A 22,040-nucleotide genomic window follows, 5' to 3' on the forward strand; every position below is an offset into this window, starting at 1 on the left:
ATAAGAGAATGCTGGGAGGAATAGGAATTGAGCTTAGAGATGCCATGCACCTCTCCCATGGGCAGAAATGGTAGCTCTGCACTCTGAGGCAATGGCAATACAGCCAGCCACCAGGTCAGACATGCTAAATCTTTCCTTCTAAGCGCACCTCGTGCTGCAACATACATTATTAGACATGGGTTAAGAGGCTGAAAATAATGGGGCAGGCAGTGTTGAAATGAATAGTTTTGTGTTGTTATTTCGGAGCATAACCTTACAAGGCGGCCCCATGGGGATGCAGCCCTGCTGCTCAAATTTCTACAATCAAGGGGGAAATGGAAGAAGGGAAGAAAGAAGAGAGAGAGACAAGGAAGAATGGATGAATTCAATCATTCCTTGGAAAAATGAGTGAACCAATGAATGAGGAGACCTAGTAGGAAAAAATGTGCTGCATTCCCTCAGAGAGTCAGGTCAAATTAAGGATTGACAAGGTTTTCCACTAAGGAGGAGGCTTATTCCATTTTACCTTCTTTGTGCTCCAGGCCCACCCACAAGAGTGATGATGAGGACAGGGAGAAGAAGAGAAGAGGGTGTACCAGAATTCCCTGGTACAATTTCTGACCCAAATTGTAGCCAAATCACCTGACCTGGGACAGCTGATCTACATGCTGGACCCTAACTCCCAGTTTGACAACTCTAACATTTTAACCAAGTTTGTGAAGATGAAGGAACCAAAAATAGCCCAGTTACAGGATGGCAGGTTCCTTACAGGATGGAAGTCAGACATCAGTACCATACTGGTGTTTGGCGGTTTGATGGGTGTGTGGGGTCTTTGCCAGACTCCACCTAGCATCATGGATTCCCTACTTTACTGATATTATGGAGTTCGGTGCATTCATCATATGTGTGCTTGTCTCACACCTGTGGGCATCATATGTACATGTTTATCCTGTGTGTGGGTGAGTGTGTTCATGAGTTTTATAGCCCAAGTACTACAGAACATGATCAATGAAAGGGAACACTGTTTTCCAGATATGGCAGGGCAATTATTTAAATGAACTGACAAGGGTTGGATGGCATGGATAAGACCTATGAGAGTTCAAGGCATACCGAATCCAGGCATGACAAAGTAGGTGGCAGACAGAATTCTGGCAAAACTAAGTAGGTAGCTTGATGTCCAACTTACTGGAGAAGAGCAACTGAGCGGAGACACTTTTCACTAAGCAACATGCTCTAGTGGAGATCAAACATCCTTTGACTTACAGCCAGTACGAATTAAACCATTCATCAAATGAAACCTAATTTTCTCTGATTTTGAGTATACATTTGTGTCCCTTCCTGATTAATCTACTCTTTATCCTCTTAAGTCCCAATACCTCACGCTGATATCGGTCACATCTTTCCATTTGACATGGTTTTCCCTCAAGCTTCATACCGCCCCGAGATCATACAAATTTTTGTCCCCTCTCCACTGCTTCCTTGACAGCCATCTTGTCCTTTACCACACCACGCATCCCCAGTCCTTTACTCTCCAAGGGGAAAAGACCATAAATCCTGCTTTGTTTTGAGGCATGTGTTTCTGTGATGCCCCATCCACCAAACACAATCCATCATTGACCAAATAACACAACATGTTAACAAATTTTTATTCTTTGAGAAAGAATAATCCATTGGAAAAGATACCAGCATTCATAGAAGACCTGAGGTATCTCTGAAAAAACACATTCCCAAAGAGAGAATTAAGTCTGCCCCTCAAAATTTGAGAATTTCACTTTAACAGATCTTCACCAAATCATAGACATAGATATGGAAGTCATTATCAAACTTGATGAAATACACAGAAGGTTTGTTGGGAACTTGGCAAATAATTTTACCTATCTCTTGGGTTCCATCTTTTTTGTTGTACTGCACACTTTAGCCCTCCAAGGAATCCCTGCCTAATTCCAAAGTCACCTCTACTGGAGGACATTCAGGCGTGATGTGGAGGTTGCCTTCAATGGAATCATCATGATGGTGGTAAAGGTACAGGACCGGATCATTCTCGTTGACAATGTAGAAACAGGTCGTTATGGTCTGCACCTCATCTGGGATCACGCCACTCCACTCTTCCTTAGAGCCTGGCATGATGTGGAGGTTGCCTTCCAGGTAGTCATACAGGAGGTGGTAAATGTACAAGACCGGATCATTCTTGTAGGTAATATAAAACCAGGTCTTCATGATTGGCACCTCTTCTAGGACCATTCCGTTCCAGTCATTCTTAGAGCCATTTGTGCCCATGAATGTATGTTTCACTGCTCTGCCAACTATGGTGTTTGAGAGATGAGTGTCTGTCACCTGAGGAAATGGCACATTATTAGGCAGGATCTTCAGGTTTAAAATCCTTTCATCACTATGAAGCTCCAAGCCATAGACACAATCAATCCCATCATATTTCAACAAATAGAGAGAGGGATATGTTGGCAGTTGATCTAGAATGATGGCTTTCCAATGGGTGACTGGTTCATTGGCTTCCTTCCAGCCATGAGAAATTCTGCGGCCAACAATATTCTCCAGGGCCTCAAAAGGCTTACTAAGTTTTTGCTTCTGGAGCGATGGCCCATTCTTCTTCTGGAGATGTGGCATGCCACTCATACTAAGAGGCATCTTCTTCATGGCGGGAGACTTTCTGAGATAGGCCACAGCACTCCTGTTCCACTGTCTCTTGGCTCTGTTTCTGTGCTTGGGCTTCATAGCTGCCAATCTCTGCATAGGAAGAACTCTTCAGTTTAAATCAGACACAAAGTGGTTTCCTCCACCATAAGTGCCTACAAGGATAAGAAGGTGAGGATGTGAGGTCAAGGCTCTTTTTAGGAATAACTTTGGAGCAGGTGAAAAAGGCAGGGCTGAATAGATTTGGATACCTAAATGGAATATGTTCTTAAGAAATTAATAGGAAAATTATCAAACTCTTGTCTACAGCTCAGTATATGTGTATCAGAGACATATTCCTGCTGTAAAATGCAATTGACCTCTACTGAGAAACCTACTTCCTGACTTACTATATCAATGAGAGAGGAAGCTATGCCTATACTTATAGCGAGAAAGAAATATCTGAACAGATGGCAAAGAATTCAAAGAACAGATACTCCTCCATTACCACTCAAGCTACTGGTTAGTTGGCTGATCTATAACCACCTGCCCAAGGTCATGGCACTCCACTCCACTGGCTCTCTCTATTGTGTCTCCTGATCCAGATCCAGGTTGATTACATAAAGATATTCTGTATCTTCATTAGAGAAGTGAGTACTGTGAGTCAAACTGCCAAAAGAAAGAAACATTAATCTGTGCAACAGCACCTATTGGAAATAATTATCTTTTAAAACACATATGGACAAAGAGGATCTTTGCCATTTAAGTGGACTGGGGAATTGGACATTTTTAGCAAAGATAGAGTGGGGAGAATACCTGACATTAACCGTCCCCCAGCTATCAAATATAGGAGCTGTTAACGACATAAATTTTGGACCCAGAGCAGATTTGAAAGAAACCTTTCTTTGACTACAGAGGTCCTAGTTGCTTCCTAAACATATTTACCAAAAGAAAATATCTTGGCTCTCTAGATTAAAACTTCTGGAAATTCGGTTGAACAGTTGTGGAGCCCAAGAGCTGAACTGACCTCCTCAGCCACCGTGAAGATAGTAAGCCCACCTTCAAAGAAGACGAGTGCTTCATGTGGAACAGAGTTGCCACCCCCAACCAAAGCTTTGTGACATCATCAAGGCCCTACTTATGTCTTAAAACTCCTCCTAGCCAGGTTTCTTCCCTACTAACCCCCAGAAATATCCAGCATACAGGTCCTAAAATGCTGCTCATACAGCCCCATGAAGACCCAAAATAAAAACCCCAATCTTCTTCCCAATTACGTGAGTCATATTTTCCAAGTAACTCAACCCATTTATGTGTTTTTTTTTTTCTGTAAAATAATTTTTGGTCTGAGTCAACAACTCACATGAATGTTTTTTTTCCTAGCTCCAATGTCCTCATTGGTTATTTTCTATTGATTTTTCCATTACTTCATAATAATAATTATCAAACTTTCCACTTCTCTTCCTCCTCCCACATTCTTCTTGCTCCGCAAATAAACCTCTCCACTCAAACACCAGTCCAAATAGAGGGCAAGGTACTTTGAGCTGTGGGAAGTCCAAGCCCACCCTTCATCCATCCAGATTTAGCAAGGTATGCATCCACAAAAAATATGATCACAAAAAGCCAGTGTATGATATGCAGACAATTGCAAGTGCCGTTATATTTGGCTTCTCCGTCTGCCCCAATTGTCAGCCACATTCAGAGCTTCCAGTTTGATCCCATGTTCTTTCATTCCCAGGTCACTGGATTAGTTGAAATCCCCTTAGTTCAGGCACAGTGTCTCATAGTGTGGACCAAGCCCTTATATTCCTGACATCCTTGCTCTTTTTCTCCATCCATCTGCTCTTCCACTGGAGTTTGGAAGCTCCATCTAGTTTTCTGATTTTGACCCTGACTTGATCTCCATCATTTGCCAAACAAAAGTTCCATGGTGGTTTTCAAGATAGTCAGTCATCAGTCTGACTATGGGACAAGGCACACATAGTTCCTAGGGACATGTCACAGTGCAGTCAAATTCTCCTCCCTGCTTAAATACCTAGAGACGGTCACCCTATGGCCTTCTGAGAACCACTCAAGAGATATCGATCTTGACATCCCCAGAATGGCCCCATAAATTGAGATATCATTAGTGTATGTGCATTAACTTGTGTGTGTTTGTGTGTGTGTATTTAAATCACAATAACAAATGGATTGTAATATTGAAGTTTCTTCTCATCTTGAGAAGAATATTTGCTACAGAAACACTCTCACAGTAATAGTGAGAGTGTAAACTGTCTCAGCAAGGAGAAATAACTGGAGGAATCCCCCAGGAGTTAGGCTCAGTGTCCCAGGAATTACGCCCAAGGAAAGTCAATGTACTCAGTGATGGAAGATAAAACCCAGCCTAAATAAAACCTTAAATCATTTAGGTGGAACATGAGATACTCTTACAACAGTTACAAGAGGTCTAAAATGCCTGGACTGGAACATGAGGGAACACAATGACGTGGAGCTGAGAGTGCATGGCAAAACTGATTGGATCTGGCAAAAATTATGTAACATACCAAGGAAACCACCAGTGGGACAAAACCCTAAGAAATCTGTATGACAACATATCATGTTGAACATAATGAGATTTATAGACAATGAAAGTTCTTAATTATGTCACTGTCACACAGGTGATGATGAACCAGTTCCATCGTAGAGTGACTCCCTGCTGTGTTTAAGATAACCTGTCAATTCTGTCTAGTCAGTTACAAGGAAATTTGCATTAATTGCACATATTAACTATCAGCATCATTTACTGCACAATCAAAGGCAAGGCAAAGAAATCATAGACATGTTGTTGAATGCTGATGATGTTATTGGGAGTATTGATGGGTTTTTTGCTTAAAGGGAAATCATCGGTGACTCTCATGCATGAAGCAGATCCTTTCTCTGTGATGTTTCCTGAATAGCCACTGAGATACCAGCCCATTGAGTTGTGGGCTCTCTCTCTTTTAAAAAGCAACTTCTACCTTCAGCTAGATCTCTTGCTTGAGCTTCCCTTCCGGCTACTAGGCTCCTTTTCTGATCCTGCAGAGGGCTTTTGTAAGGCATTGTGATCTCTAAGTTTTGCCCCTTTCAAGAACTAATCATTCTATTAATCACAATTCTAAACTGCTGTGGGAGTTTGTTTGTGACTTATGCCTTCACATGTGATACAAGTGACCTGTGTGTATAGGGTCTTCTCTCTGTTCATGTGGGGAAGGCCTGGCAGCAGGAGTAGATGGCTGCTCATTCTCTGTAAGGAAATCAGTAAAGAGTGGGAACCAAGTACAAGGATGTCCTGAAATATTAAGTCTAGTCCTTTCAAGGCCCCAAAGTCTCCAGCTAGGTTCAGGGTCACGACAATCTCCAAAACCCTCCGAGCATGAAGTATTCAGAACCAGAAGCCTGTGTGTGCCATATCACATAAATTCATCGTGAGTACACCAATCTGTTTTTTTTTTAATTCTAAATTATTTTGTCCCATCAGAACGATCTATATTACCAATTAACCAAATTTGCTGCATCTTTGGTGTCCTAGAATTGCTTTAAATTGTTGCTGGGACAGTCTTACAAACCTTCCTGTGCTGTTATGAGACCTTAAGGGGACAGCACTTATTTCAGAAATCAAAGGCAGTTGGGTTCAATCCTATGATTAGCTGTTAGCTAGACACTGGAAGGATGGATTTGACTAAGAAAGGGAGACAGCATACATGGAGGCAGGTAACCTTTCCTTTGCAAAATGACCCATTTTGAGGCCTTACTTCAGGCTCTTCTCTTCTCCTAATCTTGGTTTCTTTATTAGTTTAGGAGAAGAATTAAAACTCCATTTACGGTATCTCTGAACCCGAATGAGTTAAGTATGTGTGACCAACTTGATGTCTGCCTGTCTGTCAACAGGGCCAGAGTTCAGGGGCATCTGATGCATAGCACAGGAATGTCAGCCATCAATCTCTTGTCCACCTAACTCTACAGCATTAGAGTTGTCATGGTTGCTCATCTGATCTTCCTCATATGATCTCCATCCACAGAGATGTCAGAAAAATCCTCCCCTGAGAGTGCAAGTTCTTTACAAATGAAAGATTATACAACAGAAGACACATGGGAGATTTATATGGGCAAGCTGTTGAAAGGACAAAGTGACAGAAGAAGTTTATTGATTAATTAAAGAAAGAATCCACTTCAGCTGATAGGTTGAACATAGGTAGGTGTAGTAAACAAAATAGAATGCCGGGAGGAAGAGGTAGTGAGCTCAGAGAAGCCATGCTCCCCTCTCCGCGGCAGATGCCATAGCTCTGCTCTCTGAGGCAGTTGTCAATGCAGCCAGCCACCATGTCAGACATGCTGAATTTTTCCTTGTAAGTGCACCTCGTTATACTACACTGATTATTAGAAATGGGTTAAAATGCTGAATCTAATGGGCCACCAGTGTTTAAAAGAATACAGTTTTTGTGTATTTATTTCAGGCATAACCTTCATGCAGCCGTGGTGCCGGGAAACAGCCTCGCTGTTCAAATAACTACAGAATGGCTTGCAGCCTTGTGGACAACTGAATCCACTGAAAGCCTGAGAAAGCTTGGGAAAGAGTAAAGCATGTTTTCTTGGTAGCAGCGATTTCTCGGTCTGCTCTGCTTGCTAGAAGAAAGCAAGGGCTCTCATCTAAAAGAGGCTTGCAGACTCAGCTTCACATGCAAAACCCTGCAGCCCTTAAGAGGTCCTGCCACAAAACAGTTAAATGGTGTTGATAAAAGCCAACTGAATGCTTGTATGTTTTCAGCAGTAGCAGGATAAAAAACTGTGTTGTTTTAAAATGCCGGCTTTCTGGGCCATCCTGCCTGGGCAAACTCTGACTGCTTGAGGAAGGAGGGCCAGCTACAGAAAGAGGGCTTGAGTGTTGTCTGTTGCAGCCTCTTTGATGGCAAGGACCTTGAAGCACTGTAGACTTGTGGCACTGAATGCGGCTCTGTTCGGTACCTCAGCCACAAGGTTGGAATGGCAGAAAGCTAAGGAATGGGCTACATCTGGCCAGCAAAGCCACGGCTTTAGTCCTACTGAGATTGCTTGGTAAATGAAAGACTCATGTGGTCAGAAAAACAGAGAGAGAAATAGAGTAAAGAGAGATTCAAAAACAAAGAAAATTTTTAACTGATTTACAGGGTGTTAAAAATATGTGCAGGCTAAAATTTGAAGTTCTTAAAGTTAAAAAAAGGAAGAGAGTTGTTGGGTGTGGTAGTACACACCTGTCAACCCAACACATGGGAGGCAGAGGGAGATTGACCTCTGTACCTTCAAGGTGAGGTAGCACATGCCTTTAATCCCAGTGCCTTGAAGACAGAGACAAACAGATCTTTGTGAGTTCAATGTGTAGTAGCATACACCTTTAATCCCAATGCCTGAAAGGCAGAGAGAGGCAGATCTCTGAGACTTCAAGGACAGACAGGTATACAGAGTTAGTTTTTCCAGGTCAAAGATACAGAGAACCTGTCTCAAAAGGCAAAAAATAAAAAGGAAAAATAAACAAAATAGAGGTTAAATTGAAGCGCACAAAGATGGAAAATTCACAGCGAATTTTGATATTGTATGCTATTATGCTCTTTTTGAATCATTTGAATTTTGAGGCAGTAGCAATAGCTGCTAAAAGATGTTTCTTTATAAAAGCTGCTGAAATAATCCAACATAGATATTTTGAAAATGCCTTGACTTTGAAATTTGGATCTAAGGACATGATGCTTTGGAAAGGAGTTTCTATTTTGTTTTCACAGAGGGTGATAGTCTGTGGATGCCTCTATCCTAATATGGTAGGATGGACCACGCCCTACTTAAAGGTTGCTGTGAACACCTTTAAAAAATTGCTTCGCTCAACTGCCAACTGAGATAAATCAATAATGATGCCACCATTCAGCAGGAAGCATTTTGGAGAGAAAAAACTGCACCCACGTTCCCAAATATGGCTTATAAATGTTCTTTTACATTTAAAGTGGGATGTGATATAGATATGAATATTTGCATTAGTATAGATTTTGCTTTACTGATAGAGATTTTAGGTCAATTTTGTTATATGTATATGCATTTTTGATCTTAATTAAGGTATTGTGATTGTGTAGTTCATTTAAAAATATAATGTATATAGGTTATTAATGGATAATCATTAATAATAGTCAAGTTTGTAGTTATGTTAGTTAGATTTTCTAGCTACATAGATATATATATTTCAGTTAGATAGGCATTATTCATAACTCTCTAGACTACAAAATAGGCTATTTAATGTTTTAGTACCTTAGGGTTTTTCATGACAGTGAGACACTCTACTCTTGGCAGCACATATCTACTTCAGGAAGAAGATGGGCATCAAAGAGGATCCTTATGGAGTTTGATAGCCATTTGGGGAAGAAATTGCTCTTGCCTGGATTGTTGCATAAACTGTACACAGAAAACACTCAGAGAGAGGTCTACTGAACTTGCCTAAAGGTGAGATGATCTTTTCGTGTTCCTGATTCAGGAAAGGGTCAGCAAAACATTCTTCAAGACAAGCAGATAGTGACTGCCTTTGAAATTTCCTGCTTCATGGAAATGTCTGCTGGAAACTATGGGCCTGTAGGCTGAGGATGGAAACACCAACGGTACAGAGGAACTTGACTGTCCAGGCAGCGAGGTGTCTCTGTCATTTCTAGAGTTTGAAAATGGCTTACTTTTTGTTTGCTTAGGTAATACTGTATTATTCTGGAGTCTCTGATGGAGTTGAAGTATAGATAGATAGTTATAGTTTTCCATTGTTATGATAAAAGATAAAATAGATATAAATATTGTAACTGTAATTCTTGCTTGATAACTGTTTTGTTATATGTAATTTATCTTTGTTAAAGTTAAAGATTCCGTTCCTGTTTAAACAGAAATAGGAGTAATGATGGAGTATAGGTCATTGGTTAATTAATAAAGAAACTGTTTGGCCTGAAAGGTTAGAACATAGGTGGGTGGAATAAACATAAGAGAATGCTGGGAGGAATAGGAATTGAGCTCTGAGATGCCATGCACCTCTCCCATGGGCAGAAATGGTAGCTCTGCACTCTGAGGCAGATGGCGATACAGCCAGCCACCAGGTCAGACATGCTAAATCTTTCCTTCTAAGCGCACCTCGTGCTGCAACATACATTATTAGACATGGGTTAAGAGGCTGAAAATAATGGGGCAGGCAGTGTTGAAATGAATAGTTTTGTGTTGTTATTTCGGAGCATAACCTTACAAGGCGGCCCCATGGGGATGCAGCCCTGCTGCTCAAATTTCTACAATCAAGGGGGAAATGGAAGAAGGGAAGAAAGAAGAGAGAGAGACAAGGAAGAATGGCTGAATTCAATCATTCATTGGAAAAATGAGTGAACCAATGAATGAGGAGACCTAGTAGGAAAAAAATGTGCTACATTCCCTCAGAGAGTCAGGTCAAATTAAGGATTGACAAGGTTTTCCACTAAGGAGGAGGCTTATTCCATTTTACCTTCTTTGTGCTCCAGGCCCACCCACAAGAGTGATGATGAGGACAGGGAGAAGAAGAGGAGAGGGTGTACCAGAATTCCCTGGTACAATTTCTCACCCAAATTGTAGCCAAATCACCTGACCTGGGACAGCTGATCTACATGCTGGACCCTAACTCCCAGTTTGACAACTCTAACATTTTAACCAAGTTTGTGAAGATGAAGGAACCAAAAATAGCCCAGTCACAGGATGGCAGGTCCTTACAGGATGGAAGTCAGACATCAGTACCATACTGGTGTTTGGCGGTTTGATGGGTGTGTGGGGTCTTTGCCAGACTCCACCTAGCATCATGGATTCCCTACTTTACTGATATTATGGAGTTCGGTGCATTCATCATATGTGTGCTTGTCTCACACCTGTGGGCATCATATGTACATGTTTATCCTGTGTGTGGGTGAGTGTGTTCATGAGTTTTATAGCCCAAGTACTACAGAACATGATCAATGAAAGGGAACACTGTTTTCCAGATATGGCAGGGCAATTATTTAAATGAACTGACAAGGGTTGGATGGCATGGATAAGACCTATGAGAGTTCAAGGCATACCGAATCCAGGCATGACAAAGTAGGTGGCAGACAGAATTCTGGCAAAACTAAGTAGGTAGCTTGATGTCCAACTTACTGGAGAAGAGCAACTGAGCGGAGACACTTTTCACTAAGCAACATGCTCTAGTGGAGATCAAACATCCTTTGACTTACAGCCAGTACGAATTAAACCATTCATCAAATGAAACCTAATTTTCTCTGATTTTGAGTATACATTTGTGTCCCTTCCTGATTAATCTACTCTTTATCCTCTTAAGTCCCAATACCTCACGCTGATATCGGTCACATCTTTCCATTTGACATGGTTTTCCCTCAAGCTTCATACCGCCCCGAGATCATACAACTTTTTGTCCCCTCTCCACTGCTTCCTTGACAGCCATCTTGTCCTTTACCACACCACGCATCCCCAGTCCTTTACTCTCCAAGGGGAAAAGACCATAAATCCTGCTTTGTTTTGAGGCATGTGTTTCTGTGATGCCCCATCCACCAAACACAATCCATCATTGACCAAATAACACAACATGTTAACAAATTTTTATTCTTTGAGAAAGAATAATCCATTGGAAAAGATACCAGCATTCATAGAAGACCTGAGGTATCTCTGAAAAAACACATTCCCAAAGAGAGCATTAAGTTTGCCCCTCCAAATTTGAGATTTTCACTTTAACAGATCTTCACCAAATCATAGACATAGATATGGAAGTCATTATCAAACTTGATGAAATACACAGAAGGTTTGTTGGGAACTTGGCAAATAAGTTTACCTATCTCTTGGGTTCCATCTTTTTTGTTGTACTGCACACTTTAGCCCTCCAAGGAATCTCTGCCTAATTCCAAAGTCACCTCTACTGGAGGACATTCAGGCGTGATGTGGAGGTTGCCTTCAATGGAATCATCATGATGGTGGTAAAGGTACAGGACCGGATCATTCTCGTTGACAATGTAGAAACAGGTCGTTATGGTCTGCACCTCATCTGGGACCACGCCACTCCACTCTTCCTTAGAGCCTGGCATGATGTGGAGGTTGCCTTCCAGGTAGTCATCCAGGAGGTGGTAAATGTACAAGACCGGATCTTTCTTGTAGGTAATATAAAACCAGGTCTTCATGATTGGCACCTCTTCTAGGACCATCCCGTTCCAGTCATTCTTAGAGCCATTTGTGCCCATGAATGTATGTTTCACTGCTCTGCCAACTATGGTGTTTGAGAGATGAGTGTCTGTCACCTGAGGAAATGGCACATTATTAGGCAGGATCTTCAGGTTTAAAATCCTTTCATCACTATGAAGCTCCAAGCCATAGACACAATCAATCCCATCATATTTCAACAAATAGAGAGAGGGATATGTTGGCAGTTGATCTAGAATGATGGCTTTCCAATGGGTGACTGGTTCATTGGCTTCCTTCCAGCCATGAGAAATTCTGCGGCCAACAATATTCTCCAGGGCCTCAAAAGGCTTACTAAGTTTTTGCTTCTGGAGCGATGGCCCATTCTTCTTCTGGAGATGTGGCATGCCACTCATACTAAGAGGCATCTTCATCATGGCGGGAGACTTTCTGAGATAGGCCACAGCACTCCTGTTCCACTGTCTCTTGGCTCTGTTTCTGTGCTTGGGCTTCATAGCTGCCAATCTCTGCATAGGAAGAACTCTTCAGTTTAAATCAGACACAAAGTGGTTTCCTCCACCATAAGTGCCTGCAAGGATAAGAAGGTGAGGATGTGAGGTCAAGGCTCTTTTTAGGAATAACTTTGGAGCAGGTGAAAAAGGCAGGGCTGAATAGATTTGGATACCTAAATGGAATATGTTCTTAAGAAATTAATAGGAAAATTATCAAACTCTTGTCTACAGCTCAGTATATGTGTATCAGAGACATATTCCTGCTGTAAAATGCAATTGACCTCTACTGAGAAACCTACTTCCTGACTTACTATATCAATGAGAGACGAAGCTATGCCTATACTTATAGCGAGAAAGAAATATCTGAACAGATGGCAAAGAATTCAAAGAACAGATACTCCTCCATTACCACTCAAGCTACTGGTTAGTTGGCTGATCTATAACCACCTGCCCAAGGTCATGGCACTCCAGTCCACTGGCTCTCTCTATTGTGTCTCCTGATCCAGATCCAGGTTGATTACATAAAGATATTCTGTATCTTCATTAGAGAAGTGAGTACTGTGAGTCAAACTGCCAAAAGAAAGAAACATTAATCTGTGCAACAGCACCTATTGGAAATAATTATCTTTTAAAACACATATGGACAAAGAGGATCTTTGCCATTTAAGTGGACTGAGAAATTGGACATTTTTAGCAAAGATAGAGTGGGGAGAATACCTGACATTAACCGTCCCCCAGCTATCAAATATAGGAGCTGTTAACGACATAAATTTTGGACCCAGAGCAGATTTGAAAGAAACCTTTCTTTGACTACAGAGGTCCTAGTTGCTTCCTAAACATATTTACCAAAAGAAAATGTCTTGGCTCTCTAGATTCCAACTTCTGGAAATTCGGTTGAACAGTTGTGGAGCCCAAGAGCTGAACTGACCTCCTCAGCCACCGTGAACATAGTAAGCCCACCTTCACAGAAGACTAGTGCTTCATGTGGAACAGAGTTGCCACCCCCAACCAAAGCTTTGTGACATCATCAAGGCTCTACTTATGTCATAAAACTCCTCCTAGCCAGGTTTCTTCCCTACTAACCCCCAGAATTATCCAGCATACAGGTCCTAAAATGCTGCTCATACAGCCCCATGAAGACCCAAAATAAAAACCCCAATCTTCTTCCCAATTACTTGAGTCATATTTTCCAAGTAACTCAACCCCTTTATGTGTTTTTTTTTCTGTAAAATAATTTTTGGTCTGAGTCAACAACTCACATGAATGTTTTTTTTTCCTAGCTCCAATGTCCTCATTGGTTATTTTCCATTGATTTTTCCATTACTTCATAATAATAATTATCAAACTTTCCACTTCTCTTCCTCCTCCCACATTCTTCTTGCTCCGCAAATAAACCTCTCCACTCAAACACCAGTCCAAATAGAGGGCAAGGTACTTTGAGCTGTGGGAAGTCCAAGCCCACCCTTCATCCATCCAGATTTAGCAAGGTATGCATCCACAAAAAATATGATCACAAAAAGCCAGTGTATGATATGCAGACAATTGCAAGTGCCGTTATCTTTGGCTTCTCCGTCTGCCCCAATTGTCAGCCACATTCAGAGCTTCCAGTTTGATCCCATGTTCTTTCATTCCCAGGTCACTGGATTAGTTGAAATCCCCTTAGTTCAGGCACAGTGTCTCATAGTGTGGACCAAGCCCTTATATTCCTGACATCCTTGCTCTTTTTCTCCATCCATCTGCTCTTCCACTGGAGCTTGGAAGCTCCATCTAGTTTTCTGATTTTGACCCTGACTTGATCTCCATCATTTGCCAAACAAAAGTTCCATGGTGGTTTTCAAGATAGTCAGTCATCAGTCTGACTATGGGGCATTGAACACATAGTTCCTAGGCACATGTCACAGTGCGGTCAACTTCTCCTCCCTGCTTAAGTACCTAGAGAGGGTCACCCTATGGCCTTCTGAGAACCACTCGAGAAATATCGATCTTGACATCCCCAGAATGGCCCCATAAATTGAGATAACATCAGTGTATGTGCATTAACTTGTGTGTGTTTGTGTGTGTGTATTTAAATCACAATAACAAATGGATTGTAACATTGAAGTTTCTTCTCATCTTGAGAAGAATATTTGCTACAGAAACACTCTCACAGTAATAGTGAGAGTGTAACCTATCTAAGAAAGGAGAAATAACTGGAGGAATCCCCCAGGAGTTAGGCTCAGTGTCCCAGGAATTACACCCAAGGAAAGTCAATGAACTCAGTGATGGAAGATAAAACCCAGCCTAAATAAAACCCTAAATCATTTAGGTGGAACATGAGATACTCTTACAACAGTTACAAGAGGTCTAAAATGCGTGGACTGGAACATAAGGGGAACACAATGGAGCTGAGAGTGCATGTCAAAACTGATTGGATCTGGCAAAAATTATGTAAGCATACCAAGGAAACCACCAGTGGGACAAAACCCTAAGAAATCTGTATGACAACATATCATGATGAACATAATGAGATTTATAGACAAAGGAAAGATCTCAATTATGTCACTGTCACACAGGTGATGATGAACCAGTTCCATCATAGAGTGACTCCCTGCAGTGTTTAAGATAACCTGTCAATTCTGTCTAGTCGGTTACAAGGAAATTTGCATTAATTGCACAGATTAACTATCAGCATCATTTACTGCACAATCAAAGGCAAGGCAAAGAAATCATAGACATGTTGTTGAATGCTGATGATGTTATTGGGAGTTTTGATGGGTTTTTTTCTTGAAGGGAAATCATCGGTGACTCTCATGCATGAAGCAGATCCTTTCTCTGTGATGTTTCCTGAATAGCCACTGAGATACCAGCCCATTGAGTTGTGGTCTCTCTCTCTTTTAAAAAGCAACTTCTACCTTCAGTTTGATCTCTTGCTTGAGCTTCCCTTCCGGCTACTAGGCTCCTTTTCTGATCCTGCAGAGGGCTTTTGTCAGGGATTGTGATCTCTAAGTTTTTCCCCTTTCAAGAACTAATCATTCTATTAATCACAATTCTAAACTGCTGTGGGAGTTTGTTTGTGACTTATGCCTTCACATGTGATACAAGCGACCTGTGTGTATAGGGTCTTCTCTCTGTTCATGTGGGGAAGGCCTGGCAGCAGGAGTAGATGGCTGCTCATTCTCTGTAAGGAAATCAGTAAACAGTGGGCACCAAGTACAAGGATGTCCTGAAATATTAAGTCTTGTCTTTTCAAGGCCCCAAAGCCTCCAGCTAGGTTCAGGGTCACAACAATCTTCAAAACCCACCGAGCATGGAGTATTCAGAACCAGAAGCCTGTGTGTGCCATATCACATAAATTCATCGTGAGTACACCAATCTGTTTTTTTTCAATTCTAAATTATTTTGTCCCATCAGAACGATCTATATTACCAATTAACCAAATTTGCTGCATCTTTGGTGTCCTAGAATTGCTTTAAATTGTTGCTGGGACAGTCTTACAAACCTTCCTGTGCTGTTATGGACCTTAAGGGGACAGCACTTATTTCAGAAATCAAAGGCAGTTGGGTTCAATCCTATGGTTAGCTGTTAGCTAGACACTGGAAGGATGGATTTGACTAAGAAAGGGAGACAGCATACATGGAGGCAGGTAACCATTCCTTTGCAAAATGACCCATTTTGAGGCCTTACTTCAGGCTCTTCTCTTCTCCTAATCTTGGTTTTTTTATTAGTTTAGGAGAAGAATTAAAACTCCATTTACAATATCTGTGAACCCGAATGAGTTAAGTATGTGTGACCAACTTGATGTCAGCCTGTCTGTCAACAGGGCCAGAGTTCAGGGGCATCTGATGCATAGCACAGGGATGTCAGCCATCAATCTCTGGTCCACCTAACTCTACAGCATTAGAGTTGTCATGGTTGCTCATCTGATCTTCCTCATATGATCTCCATCCACAGAGATGTCAGAAAAATCCTCCCCTGAGAGTGCAAGTTCTTTACAAATGAAAGATTATACAACAGAAGACACATGGGAGATTTATATGGGCAAGCTGTTGAAAGGATAAAGTGACAGAAGAAGTTTATTGATTAATTAAAGAAAGAATCCGCTTCAGCTGATAGGTTAGAACATAGGTAGGTGGAGTAAACAAAATAGAATGCCGGGAGGAAGAGGTAGTGAGCTCAGAGAAGCCATGCTCCCCTCTCCCCGGCAGATGCCATAGCTCTGCTCTCTGAGGCAGATGTCGATGCAGCCAGCCACCATGTCAGACATGCTGAATTTTTCCTGGTAAGTGCACCTCGTTATACTACACTGATTATTAGAAATGGGTTAAAATGCTGAATCTAATGGGCCAGCAGTGTTTAAAAGAATACAGTTTTGGTGTATTTATTTCAGGCATAACCTTCATGCGGCCGTGGTGCTGGGGACACAGCCTCGCTGCTCAAATAACTACAGAATGGCTTGCAGCCTTGTGGACAACTGAATCCACTGAAAGCCTGAGAAAGCTTGGGAAAGAGTACAGCATGTTTTCTTGGTAGTAGCGATTTCTCGGTCTGCTCTGCTTGCTAGAAGAAAGCAAGGGCTCTCATCTAAAAGAGGCTTGCTGACTCAGCTTCAGCTACAAAACCCTGCAGCCCTTAAGAGGTCCTGCCACAAAACATTTAAATGGTGTTGATAAAAGCCAACTGAATGCTTGTATGTTTTCAGCAGTAGCAGGAAAACAAACTGTGTTGTTTTAAAATGCCGGCTTTCTGGGCCATCCTGCCTGGGCAAACTCTGACTGTTTGAGGAAGGAGGGCCAGCTACAGAAAGAGGGCTTGAGTGTTGTCTGTTGCAGCCTCTTTGATGGCAAGGACCTTGAAACACTGTAGACTTGTGGCACTGAATGCGGCTCTGTTCGGTACCTCATCCACAAGGTTGGAATGGCAGAAAGCTAAGGAATGGGCTACATCTGGCCAGCAAAGCCACGGCTTTAGTCCTACTGAGATTGCTTGGTAAATGAAAGACTCATGTGGTGAGATAAAAAGAGAGAGAAATAGAGTAAAGAGAGATTCAAAGACAAAGGAAATTTTTAACTGATTTACAGTGTGTTAAAAATATGTGCAGGCTAAAATTTGAAGTTCTTAAAGTTAAAAAAAGGAAGAGAGTTGTTGGGTGTGGTAGTACACACCTGTCAACCCAACACATGGGAGGCAGAGGGAGATTGACCTCTGTACCTTCAAGGTGAGGTAGCACACGCCTTTAATCCCAGTGCCTTGAAGACAGAGACAAACAGATCTTTGTGAGTTCAATGTGTAGTAGCATACACCTTTAATCCCAATGCCTGAAAGGCAGAGAGAGGCAGATCTCTGAGACTTCAAGGACAGACAGGTATACAGAGTTATTCCAGGTCAAAGATACAGAGAACCTGTCTCAAAAGGCAAAAAATAAAAAGGAAAAGTAAACAAAATAGAGGTTAAATTGAAGCGCACAAAGATGGAAAATTCACAGCAAATTTTGATATTGTATGCTATTATGCTCTTTTTGAATCATTTGAATTTTGAGGCAGTAGCAATAGCTGCTAAAAGATGTTTCTTTATAAAAGCTGCTGAAATAATCCAACATAGAAATTTTGAAAATGCCTTGACTGTGAAATTTGCATCTAAGGACATGATGCTTTGGAAAGGAGTTTCTATTTTGTTTTCACAGAGGGTGATAGTCTGTGGATGCCTCTATCCTAATATGGTAGGATGGACCACGCCCTACTTAAAGCTTGCTGTGAACACCTTTAAAAAATTGCTTCGCTCAACTGCCAACTGAGATAAATCAATAATGATGCCACCATTCAGCAGGAAGCATTTTGGAGAGAAAAAACTGCACCCACGTTCCCAAATATGGCTTATAAACGTTCTTTTACATTTAAAGTGGGATGTGATATAGATATGAATATTTGCATTAGTATAGATTTTGCTTTACTGATAGAGATTTTAGGTCAATTTTGTTATATGTATATGCATTTTTGATCTTCATTAAGGTATTGTGATTGTGTAGTTCATTTAAAAATATAATGTATATAGGTTATTAATGGATAATCATTAATAATCATCAAGTTTGTAGTCATGTTAGTTAGATTTTCTAGCTACATATATATATATATATATATATATATATATATATATATATATATATATATATATATATATATATTTCAGTTAGATTGGCATTATTCATATCTCTCTAGACTACAAAATAGGCTATTTAATGTTTTAGTACCTTAGGGTTTTTCATGACAGTGAGACACTCTACTCTTGGCAGCACATATCTACTTCAGGAAGAAAATGGGCATCAAAAAGGATCCTTATGGAGTTTGATAGCCATTTGGGGAAGAAACTGCTCTTGCCTGGATTGTTGCATAAACTGTACACAGAAAACACTCAGAGAGAGGACTACTGAACTTGCCTAAAGGTGAGATGATCTTTTCGGGTTCCTGATTCAGGAAAGGGTCAGCAAAACATTCTTCAAGACAAGCAGATAGTGACTGCCTTTGAAATTTCCTGCTTCATGGAAATGTCTGCTTGAAACTATGGGCCTGTAGGCTGAGGATGGAAACACCAACGGTACAGAGGAACTTTGATTGACTGTCCAGGCAGCGAGATGTCTCTGTCATTTATAGAGTTTGAAAATGGCTTACTTTTTGTTTGCTTAGGTAATACTGTATTATTCTGGAGTCTCTGATGGAGTTGAAGAATAGATAGACAGTTATAGTTTTCCATTGTTATGATAAAAGATAAAATAGATATAAATATTGTAACTGTAATTCTTGCTTGATAACTGTTTTGTTATATGTAATTTTGCTATGTTAAAGTTAAAGATTCCGTTCTTGTTTAAACAGAAATAGGATTAATGATGGAGTATAGGTCATTGGTTAATTAAATAAGAAACTGTTTGGCCTGAAAGGTTAGAACATAGGTGGGTGGAATAAACATAAGAGAATGCTGGGAGGAATAGGAATTGAGCTTAGAGATGCCATGCACCTCTCCCATGGGCAGAAATGGTAGCTCTGCACTCTGAGGCAGATGGCGATACAGCCAGCCACCAGGTCAGACATGCTAAATCTTTCCTTCTAAGCGCACCTCGTGCTGCAACATACATTATTAGACATGGGTTAAGAGGCTGAAAATAATGGGGCAGGCAGTGTTGAAATGAATAGTTTTGTGTTGTTATTTCGGAGCATAACCTTACAAGGCAGCCCCATGAGGATGCAGCCCTGCTGCTCAAATTTCTACAATCAAGGGGGAAATGGAAGAAGGGAAGAAAGAAGAGAGAGAGACAAGGAAGAATGGATGAATTCAATCATTCCTTGGAAAAATGAGTGAACCAATGAATGAGGAGACCTAGTAGGAAAAAATGTGCTGCATTCCCTCAGAGAGTCAGGTCAAATTAAGGATTGACAAGGTTTTCCACTAAGGAGGAGGTTTATTCCATTTTACCTTCTTTGTGCTCCAGGCCCACCCACAAGAGTGATGATGAGGACAGGGAGAAGAAGAGGAGAGGGTGTACCAGAATTCCATGGTACAATTTCTCACCCAAATTGTAGACAAATCACCTGACCTGGGACAGCTGATCTACATGCTGGACCCTAACTCCCAGTTTGACAACTCTAACATTTTAACCAAGTTTGTGAAGATGAAGGAACCAAAAATAGCCCACTTACAGGATGGCAGGTTCCTTACAAGATGGTAGTCAGACATTAGTAGCATACTGGTATTTGGCGATTTGATGAGTGTGTGGGTTCTTTGCCAGACTCCACCTAGCATCATGGATTCCCTACTTTACTGATATTATGGATTTCGGTGAATTCATCATAGGTGTGCATGTCACACACTAGTGGGCATCATATGTACATGTTTATCCTGTGTGTGGGTGAGTGTGTTCATGAGTTTTATAGCCCAAGTACTACAGAACATGATCAATGAAAGGGAACACTGTTTTCCAGATATGGCAGGGCAATTATTTAAATGAACTGACAAGGGTTGGATGGCATGGATAAGACCTATGAGAGTTCAAGACATACTGAATCCAGGCATGACAAAGTAGGTGGCAGACAGAATTCTGGCAAAACTAAGTAGGTAGCTTGATGTCCAACTTACTGAAGAAGAGCAACTGAGCGGAGACACTTTTCACTAAGCAACATGCTCTAGTGGAGATCAAACATCCTTTGACTTACAGCCAGTACGAATTAAACCATTCATCAAATGAAACCTAATTTTCTCTGATTTTGAGTATACATTTGTGTCCCTTCCTGATTAATCTACTCTTTATCCTCTTGAGTCCCAATACCTCACGCTGATATCGGTCACATCTTTTCATTTGACATGGTTTTCCCTCAAGCTTCATACCGCCCCGAGATCATACAACTTTTTGTCCCCTCTCCACTGCTTCCTTGACAGCCATCTTGTCCTTTACCACACCACGCATCCCCAGTCCTTTACTCTCCAAGGGGAAAAGACCATAAATCCTGCTTTGTTTTGAGGCATGTATTTCTGTGATGCCCCATCCACCAAACACAATCCATCATTGACCAAATAACACAACATGTTAACAAATTTTTATTCTTTGAGAAAGGATAATCCATTGGAAAAGATACCAGGATTCATAGAAGACCTGAGGTATCTCTGAAAAAACACATTCCCAAAGAGAGCATTAAGTCTGCCCCTCAAAATTTGAGAATTTCACTTTAACAGATCTTCACCAAATCATAGACATAGATATGGAAGTCATTATCAAACTTGATGAAATACACAGAAGGTTTGTTGGGAACTTGGCAAATAATTTTACCTATCTCTTGGGTTCCATCTTTTTTGTTGTACTGCACTCTTTTGCCCTGCAAGGAATCCCTGCCTAATTCCAAAGTCACCTCTACTGTAGGACATTCAGGCATGATGTGGAGGTTGCCTTCAATGGAATCATCATGATGGTGGTAAAGGTACAGGACCGGATCATTCTCGTTGACAATGTAGAAACAGGTCGTTATGGTCTGCACCTCATCTGGGACCACGCCACTCCACTCTTCCTTAGAGCCTGGCATGATGTGGAGGTTGCCTTCCAGGTAGTCATCCAGTAAGTGGTAAATGTACAAGACGGGGTCTTTCTTGTAGGTAATATAAAACCAGGTCTTCATGATTGGCACCTCTTCTAGGACCATCCCGTTCCAGTCATTCTTAGAGCCATTTGTGCCCATGAATGTATGTTTCACTGCTCTGCCAACTATGGTGTTTGAGAGATGAGTGTCTGTCACCTGAGGAAATGGCACATTATTAGGCAGGATCTTCAGGTTTAAAATCCTTTCATCACTATGAAGCTCCAAGCCATAGACACAATCAATCCCATCATATTTCAACAAATAGAGAGAGGGATATGTTGGCAGTTGATCTAGAATGATGGCTTTCCAATGGGTGACTGGTTCATTGGCTTCCTTCCAGCCATGAGAAATTCTGCGGCCAACAATATTCTCCAGGGCCTCAAAAGGCTTACTAAGTTTTTGCTTCTGGAGCGATGGCCCATTCTTCTTCTGGAGATGTGGCATGCAACTCATACTAAGAGACATCTTCATCTTGGCGGGAGACTTTCTGAGATAGGCCACAGCACTCCTGTTCCACTGTCTCTTGGCTCTGTTTCTGTGCTTGGGCTTCATAGCTGCCAATCTCTGCATAGGAAGAACTTCAGTTTAAATCAGACACAAAGTGGTTTCCTCCACCATAAGTGCCTGCAAGGATAAGAAGGTGAGCATG

This window comes from Microtus pennsylvanicus, chromosome Y, assembly GCF_037038515.1.
Source record: "Microtus pennsylvanicus isolate mMicPen1 chromosome Y, mMicPen1.hap1, whole genome shotgun sequence".
Lineage (NCBI taxonomy): Eukaryota > Metazoa > Chordata > Mammalia > Rodentia > Cricetidae > Microtus > Microtus pennsylvanicus.